The sequence below is a fragment of the Heterocephalus glaber genome, unplaced genomic scaffold, assembly GCF_053883595.1.
Source record: "Heterocephalus glaber isolate CG9 unplaced genomic scaffold, H.glaber_assembly_v1.0 deba00000621, whole genome shotgun sequence".
Taxonomy (NCBI): Eukaryota; Metazoa; Chordata; class Mammalia; order Rodentia; family Bathyergidae; genus Heterocephalus; species Heterocephalus glaber.
Genome location: NW_028258153.1, coordinates 33590495 through 33599438, shown reverse-complemented (window position 1 = coordinate 33599438; position 8944 = coordinate 33590495).

The window sequence follows — 8944 nt, the reverse complement described above, 5'->3', positions numbered from 1 at the left end:
TTTTGTGGGGTGGAAGACTCTGTAAACATCTGTTAAGTTCATTTGTTCAAGAGTTCGATTGAGTTCTAGTATTTCATTACTTATTTTTAGTCTAGTTGATCTATCTATTTGTGACAGTGGGGTGTTCAGGTCCCCCACTACAATTGTATTAGTGCATATATGACTTTTCATGTCTGTTAGTATGTGTTTTATATACTTGGGTGCACTAGTGTTTGGTGCATAGATATTTATGATTGTCATCTCTTCCTCTTGGATTCTTCCCTTTACAAGGATGTAGTGTCCTTCTTCGTCTCTCTTAATCAGTGTTGGTTTGAAATCTACTTGATCTGCAAAGAGGATAGCTACTCCTGCTTTATTTCGGGTTCCCGTCTCATGGAGTATTGTTTTCCACCCTTTAACTTTCAGTCTGTGAGTTTCATTTTGAATTAAGTGTGTTTCTTGCATGCAGCATATTGTTGGATTTTGCTTCTTGACCCATTCTGCCAGTCTATTTCTTTTGATTGGTGAATTGAGACCATTAACGTTGATGGTTATAACTGAAATGTATTGACTTGTCATTGCCATGACTTTTTCTTTTTGTTGGGTTCTCCCCTTTACATTTAAATTCTTGTCATGCCAGATGGGTTCATTCTGCTTTGCTTCCTGGGGTTGTGATCCTCAACGTCTGCTCCTAGGTTATTGTATAAAATTCTTTGGCGTGCTGGTTTGTATTCACAAAGTTCCTAAGGTGCTCTTTGTCATGAAAGTATCTTATTTCTCCATTCGTTTTGAAAGATAGTTTTGCAGGTACATCAATCTGGGTTGGAGGCTGTTTTCTTTTAGGGCTTGCAATATGTCACTCCAAGCTCTTCTTGCCTTGATGGTTTGTGTTGAGAAGTCTGCTGTGCTTCTGATGGGCTCTCCTTTGTATATGATTTGTTTCTTTTCTCTAACTGCTTGTAGGACTTTGTTCTTCTGTTGAGCTTCTGGAATCTTAACAATTATATGGCTATGTGTAGATTTTTTTTGATCAAGGCTATTTGGAGTCCTATATGCCTCACTTATCTGTATGTCAAGTTCTTTTCCCCTGCTTGGGAAGTTTTCTGCCATTACTTCTGTGAAGAGTTTTTTTTATGTCATCTCCACTCTCTCTCGTTTCTTCATTGAGCCCAGTCAGTCTTATGTTATTCTTCTTTGCATTGTCTAGCAGCTGCTGGATTGATTTCTTGTGGTCCCTTACAATTTTGAAGCAATTTTTCTTTTCCTGGTCATTAATTACAATCTTATCTTCTATATCTGAAATTCTGTCTTCACATTGGCTCATTCTGCTGCGTAGACTTTCAATAGAGTTTTTCACATCCTGGAAATCTATTTGCATCTGTTTTAAGGATTTCATTTGTTTCCTGTGTCAGGATTACATCATGTTCCTGAGGTCCTCTCTAGATTTATTAATCTTGTCTTGCACTAGGAGCACAATTTCTCCTTTTATCTGAGAAATTATATCTGATTTCATTTTTTCCAGATCCTCTTTTGTTGCCAGTTCAGTGGGTCCAGGTGGTTGAGTATCAGAGGGTTCCATCTCATTTCCCTTTGGGGTTGCTGTAGGTGATCTGGAAGTCTGGTTTTGAGACTTATTTATGTGTTTTCTCATTTTGACTGGGGGGGGTGGGGGGTCCTATTGGCGCCCACATGGATCACCTCCTCTGAGCTGGGAGAGGTGGGACAGGGGCCAGGAGCAGCGGGAGGGATGGTGGCCTGGAAGCCCCTTCCACTGGGCCGGGAGGAGCGGGACAGAAAGCTGCCCAAAAGCCCTTTCCTCTGGGCTGGGAGCAGCCAGAGGGAGGGATGATGGCCAGGAAGCCCCTTCCTCTCGACCAGGAGCAGTGGGACCTCTTAGGCATTTTGATACAGACTTGCATCAGATATTACAGTGAGCTCCAGGCCTTTGACTGGATCTTTCAGTTCTCCAACATGCAGATGGCCCTTTTGCACTGTTCCAAACCTGACTCTATAGGTGGCCATTGTAAGCCAACCTTGTAAATTCATATATATTTGTATATCTTGTATTAAATCTGTTTCTCTAGTAAGAATTGACAGATACAATAGCTAACTTTTGGAAATGGCCTATATGTCCATCAACAGATGTAAGGATAAAGAAAATGTATTTATACACAAGAAAATACTACTCTGCTATAAAGAAGGATAAACTTGAGGCATTAATAAGTAAATGTATGGAATTTGAGATCATAATATTAAGTGAAATAAATAAGACACACAAGCTTAAATATTGCATGGTTTCTCTTTTATGAGGAATCCAAAATATAAATAAAGAGGAAAACAAAAGATAGGTAGTAAGAAGTAAGGAGATATTTTCCAAATGGGAAGGAGGACAAGAGATGAAGGGATCAGGGAGGGATGGGAGTCACAGGGGATAAAAAAAGAATTAAGGGGTGTTACATACATGTACCAACTATCCATGATAAATGTAATCATTATGTACTGCAAACATGTAGTAAGAAAAATATGGAAATCAAAATAAATAAAATGAATCTCTTGTAGATAGTATAGATAGATCATATTTTTTTTCTCCATTAACTTTATTGGTACATTTTAGGTATAAAATACAGTTACAGGGCCAGGGATTTAGCTCAGTGGTTTCCGCCACCTGCTTTGCAAGCTCAGGGACCCAAGTTTGATCCCTGGTACCAAAAAAAAAACCAAATAAAATACAGTTACATTCATCATTGGGATCTTGTACCATTACATGAGTCTCTTGGTTCTTATTTCCCGCCCCCCTTCCCTTGCCCTCCCTTCACCCCCTCAACCCTTCCCTATTTGCAAAGACCTTGTTTCCATTTTTTTCCTCTTCTCATATTTTTTTCCTTTCTCTTTTTTCCCTTCCGCTACCCCTCACAATTCCCCTGCTCTTTTAGACCTTTTCTTCCTGTTACACAATATCAGTTATACATTTTTTAAATTACAATATTAAGATCTAGGAGACATTACCACAGATTTTACAGAATTTAAAAGGATATAGAAAGCATATAACAAAAATCTTTTTGAAATAAATTTGAAACTTCTAAGAAGTAACTTAGAAGACAAATTAATGAAACTAACTCTGGAGGAAATATAAAATTTGAATAGCACCTATTAAAGAAAGTATATTCCTAGCTTGAAAACCTACCGATATGACAACAGCAGGCTCATAAACATTTTAACTGATAAATTATATCAAACAATTAAAGCAGAAAAAAGAAGGAACACTTCTCCCCTCATTTTAGGAACTCAACATTGTGCTAATCCTAAAACTGGATAAAGATAATAGAAGAAAAAAGTATGAACATAGATAGAAATTTGTTTAACAAAACAAACTATTGGAAGTCAGATCTGGCAGGATGTAGAAAGTGGTTTTGTTATAGGGATGGCAGTGTTGGTTCAGCATTGGAAGATCCACCCCCAAAAGTCATCATTTTAACAGAGGAAAGGAAAAATCCATATGATCCTGTCACTAGTTGGAGAAAAAGTATTGGACTAAATTCTACAGCTGTTCATGGTGAAAGCTATCAGGAGACTAGAAGTAGAACAGAAACTTCTCAACAGATTAAAGACATGCACTCCATAGTTCCAGTGAGAACACCTTATATGAATGGAGAAGATACAATGCTTTCTCCTTAAGGTGGGGAACAAGGGCAGATATGCTTACTCTTTATCTGTCCATTAAACTTTGAAACCTAGTCCCCACCAGAATAGTCTGGCAATAAAATGATACAACTAGGATAGGATTGGCACAGCAGAAGCAAAATCTTTCTATGTAGATGAAATGATCATCTACAGAGAAAATACTAAGAAATCTCTAGGAGCCCCTAGAATTTGTCCTTGAATTTAGCAGGATTAGAAAACACAAGGTATATATAAAAATTCAGGTCTGTGTATACTTGCTATAAATGAAGAATTGGATATTGAAATTTACAAGTTATGTAGGAGTACAAAGGACCTAGAAAAGTTAAAAACAAAAATAAAAACAAAGACAGTGTTGGAAAATGTTTAGTACCTAATTTTAAGACTTCTTCTAAAGCTACAGTAATCAAGGCAATGTTGATATAAGGGAAGACATATAGATCATTTGAGTAAAACAGAATCTAGAAATAGAACCACACATATATGGTCCACTGAGTTGTGAAAGATTATTTAACATTAGCATTTTATAGAATATAAACTCAATTCAAGAGCCGAGGGAGAGATAGTGTTTTCAGCAAATGGCACTAGAACACCTGGTATCTGTATATAAAAAATTAACCTCAACCCTTTTTTTCCATTCATGAAAATAACTTGAAGGGATCTATGAACCTAAATAAGAAAGCCTAAAAGTATAAAACTTTAAGAAGAAATTATAAGGGAAAATATTTATGAATTCAGGGTAGGCAAGAACTACCTAGGATACAAAAAACATGATGTATAAAAGAAAAAAATTGATAAATGAGATTCCATCAAAATTTAGAACTTTAAATGACATCATTAAAATGAAAAGTAGTCCTTAAACAGACCATATTTACAATGCATATAACCTATGACCAGAATATATAAAGAATTCTTAGAGCTCATTAATAGACAACCCAATTAAAATGTAGACACAAGAAGATGATAAATAGCCAGTATAGCACAAGGAATGGTGTGCAACTCTAGAATCAGAAAACTACTAATCAGTACAATAATAAAATTGAATTATACACTCATTAGGGAGATGAAGTTAAAAGTTTTAAAAGCCTTGTCATGACTTTTTCTCTTTGTTGGATTCTCCCCCTTTGCATTTAATTTGTCACGCCCAATGGATTCATTCTGCTGGGTTTCCTGGGGTTGTGATCCTCATTGTCTTTTCCTAGGGTATTGTCTAAAATGTTTTGGAGTGCCGGTTTGGTATTCATGAAGTTCCTGAGGTGCTCTTAGATCATGTATTTTTATCCATTCTTCCAATTTAAGGTTTTCATTGGAGATTTAATCTGTTTACTTCTAATTAGTGATATGGAAAGATTTATTTCTCTCATTTTGCTCTATTTTCTCATATGTCTGATATATTTTTCTCTCATTTCCTGCATTAGTGTCTTCTTTTATGTGTAGTTGATTTTTTGTAGTGAAATGTTTAGTTCTTTTGGATTTCCTTTTATATACATTTTATAGCTATTTTCTTTCTGGTTACCATGGAGATTACATTTAACGTCATATAGTTATAACACTGTAATTTGAATTTATGCCAGATTAACTTCAATAACATACAGAATTTCTGCTGCTCCTTTACAGCTTGTTCTCAACCTCTTTTAGTTTGATTTCACAAAATTATACTTGTATACATTGTGTGCCCAAATATGTAAACTAATTCTTTTAAATGTATTAGTTTCTTAAATTATGTAAAAAAAGGTGGTGTTACAAACTAAAGATATAATATTATCTTTTACACTGATAATTTTTTCAATTTTTATTTCTTAAATTACATCAATAAATTAGTTACAAACCATTGTTACAACAATACTAGCTTTTTAAATTGTTCATGTAATTTCCTTATTGAGATGTGTGTGTGTGTGTGTGTGTGTGTGTGTGTGTGTGTGTGTGTGTGTTAGTGGGGATTGAGCTTGGGGCCTTCTTATTGAGCTACAAGCCTGGCCCTTTTTTATTTTTTATTTTTAGACAGTGTTTCTAAGTGCTAAATTGCCCAGACTGGGCTTGACTTGTGGTCCTCCTGCCTTAGCCTTCCAGAATGCTCAGATTACCCAATGGAGATCTTTAATTTTTTCGTAAGGTTTCAAATTACTGTCTGGTGTTCATTCATTTCAGCCTGTGGGACTCCCTTGAGCATTTTTTGAAGACCAAGTCTAGTGGTAATGAACTTTTTCAGCTTTTGTTTATCTGGAAATATCTTAATTTATCCCTCATTTTTGAGGGAGAGTTTTGTCAAATATAGGATTCTTGGTTGGCAGAGGTTTTTTGTTTTGTTTTGTTTTGTTTAGCACTTAGGATATATAGGCCACTGCTTTCTGGCCTCCAGAATTTCAGATGAAAAATCCATCATCTTTCTAAGGATGCTTTATAGATGACAGGACACATCTCTTCTGTTACTTTCCAGATTTTCTTCTTGCCAGACATGGAGGCATACGCTTATAATCCCAGCACTCAGGAGGCTTAGGCAGGAGAATTGCTGTTAGTTCGAGACCAACCTGGGCTCCATAGAGAGTCCAAAGCCAGCCTGAACTACACAGCAAGACCTTGTCTCGAAATCAACAAACAAACAAACAATTCTCTTCTTTGTTTGGATGCATTTAGATTGATTTGACTATCCCTGTTGCTTATGAACTTTTGTGATTTATTAAAATGTTTCAGCTCTCCCTGGAAAAACTTAAACACAGAGATCATCATTGTGTATCTTTATAACTTACTGTTCTAAATAGAATAATTTTAAGAGTGAAATGGGGAGACCTTAATAATATGCCAGGCACAAACCAAGCCTCAACCAGCCTGTGCAGTTCAGAGCAAGACATTCATCATCCATGTCCCAGAGCCAAGCAGACAGGTTAAGGGCAGGGGCTGCACACACCAGGATCTGGCCTTATTCTTGATATGCTCAAGTCTTTGGTTAAGGGTCCAGTCTGGCTGCCACCTGGAGAGGATAGGAGTGGCAGGAATGGAGTGGATCCCAGGAAAAGAGGCTGTTCCAGGAGAAGCAGCATTCTAGGGAAGGGCATGAGTTTGCCTGGGATGGAGGAGAAGTAAGAACAGAGGGAGTCTGGTGGTAGAACCTACAGAACCCAAGAACCCAGATGGACTGGATGCAGCAAGTGAAGAATGACCTCATGTCAGGAGCTGGGCTTAGAAATTGAGGGACCTGGAGCCTTTGAGAAAATAACTGGCATTAACGTGCCTACAAAGTGCCCCTGGCTCTGCCTCAGGGTTTTGCCCTCCCTACTTGATCCTCGGTCTTTGACGCCTAACTGCACAAGCTGACCCCTGCAGTCCCATCCTGGATGACTGTGTCCTCCACTCACCTCCCCACCCTCCCATCCCCTTTCTCCACTTCCACTGTGCTCCACAGCTAAGACTGGGCAGATTGTTTGAGGAGTCTGATAGAACCTCCGTGGTGTGATAGATCCTTTATTCTTCATCGATATCACTGCTTTTCTATACTCAGTAGGAAGTGCCTGCAATCATTGTAGTCCAAGGTGAAGAGCAATGGAAAAGAAAGTTTCTTTGAGATCCGAGCAGTGCCTATCCCCCTCTGTGGTCTCTGAGGTCCCTTGACGTGTTCCTGGTGCAATTTGCACACCACTTGAAGCTGCAGCTGGAGCTTCTGGAGCTCCCTGTGCAGCTAGGAATTTTCCTTCTGCAGAGGTGACATGCCATGGACTCATCCTCTTTGGCTCTTTCTTCCTGTAGTTCTCTGGCCAGTTCTCCATCATTTCCCTCAGAATTCTCAGAGAACTAGCTTGAGTGGCCACCATCACCGACACTCCTTAGGTGATGGCTGCTTTTTGCTTCCCTCTTTCCCTCCCATCCATTTGCCGTCCTTCATGGTATTGCTCCCAAGGCCCAGCAGACTGATGTGGGCCAGGGCTCTCACCAGACCCCCTGGATGACTCAGGGCCTGTGTCATCTGGCCTTCCAGCCTTTCTCTCTCCTCTCTTTCCTGCCATCTTTGCTTCCTTTTGGTAGTTTCCTCATCCCCCAACCTGCATGTGGCTGAGGGCCACTTCTGGTTTGGCCAGAAGATCTTCTTTACTGTTCAGCAAGTCTTTCAAGTTGTGGTTGGGAATGCTGAGGAGGCTGCTATTTTCAGAAACTCACCTGTGTCCTGACCTAGTCTCCTCACCATGAGTGATATGAAGCTGGCACTGGCTGTGGCACTGGTCTCAACCTGGCGCTGGCTGTCCTGTCAGCCTCTTCCAGGGTGGAGAAGCTTCCTGCTGGCTCTACCTCTTCCCAGTGTTCCCACGAAGGCCACCACAGCAGTAGACACCAGGAACTCCTCACACTTGCCTCAGACTTTCCCACATCAACAGCAGAGCAGGCTGGCCAGGAGCAGCTGAGGGGACATTTCAGCAGTGGGCAGCAATTCCTCCCTGCTCTGAGGGTCTTCACTGCTCTGCCACCATGGACCTGTGTCATCTGGCCACGACTAACCACGTGAGCTCTGCAGTGTTCTGTTTCTAATGCAAAAGAGGGCCAGGGTGAGAGGCAGACTATCATTTATCATTCACCAGTGTTCTCTATTAATGTTCATGTCCACCATGCTTCTTCCTTTTCTGGACCAAAAGGTCAAGCAGTTTATACAGTTTTATTTTTTCTCCTTTCTTATCATATATATTTTCTTTTACAATTTTTTACTTGCCTACATTTACAACTTACCCATGTCGGTCTTCAAGCATCACAATGCCACTGCATGGAGGTGCAAAGACCCCCGAAAAGTCTTCTCCATCCCTCCTTTCCTCTCTCCCAACATCACTCCCAGGCACCACACTGACCCAGAAGCTACAACCCCTGAATAACTGTTGCTGTTATTCACTTGAACAAAGTGTTATTTGGTAGGTCAATTCAGAGTGAGAAAAACAAAGTATTTTATTTTACCATTATTATTCCTTCTTGGAGTTTCTTCCATTCTGTCCAAGTTTCTTTTTAAAATCTCAATGTAATACATGTAGATATTAGTAAAGAAAATATTAAAAAGCACTCTTTTTACTTCTGTAAGAAAAAACAATTTTTCATAACAAAATAATTAGAGAATAACAATAGTTAATACACTGTGTATCATAAACGACCAAAATGTTACTCAGAGTACAAGTCATAGACCAAAAAGCCCTCTCTTACAAAGAAGAAACAAACAGATAATAGCACAAAACTTTCTTTTCAATGAACTAAGAGAAACTAGTAGTATAAATGAAACAAATTAGCACATATTTTTGAAACAATGAAATAAGCAATTTGG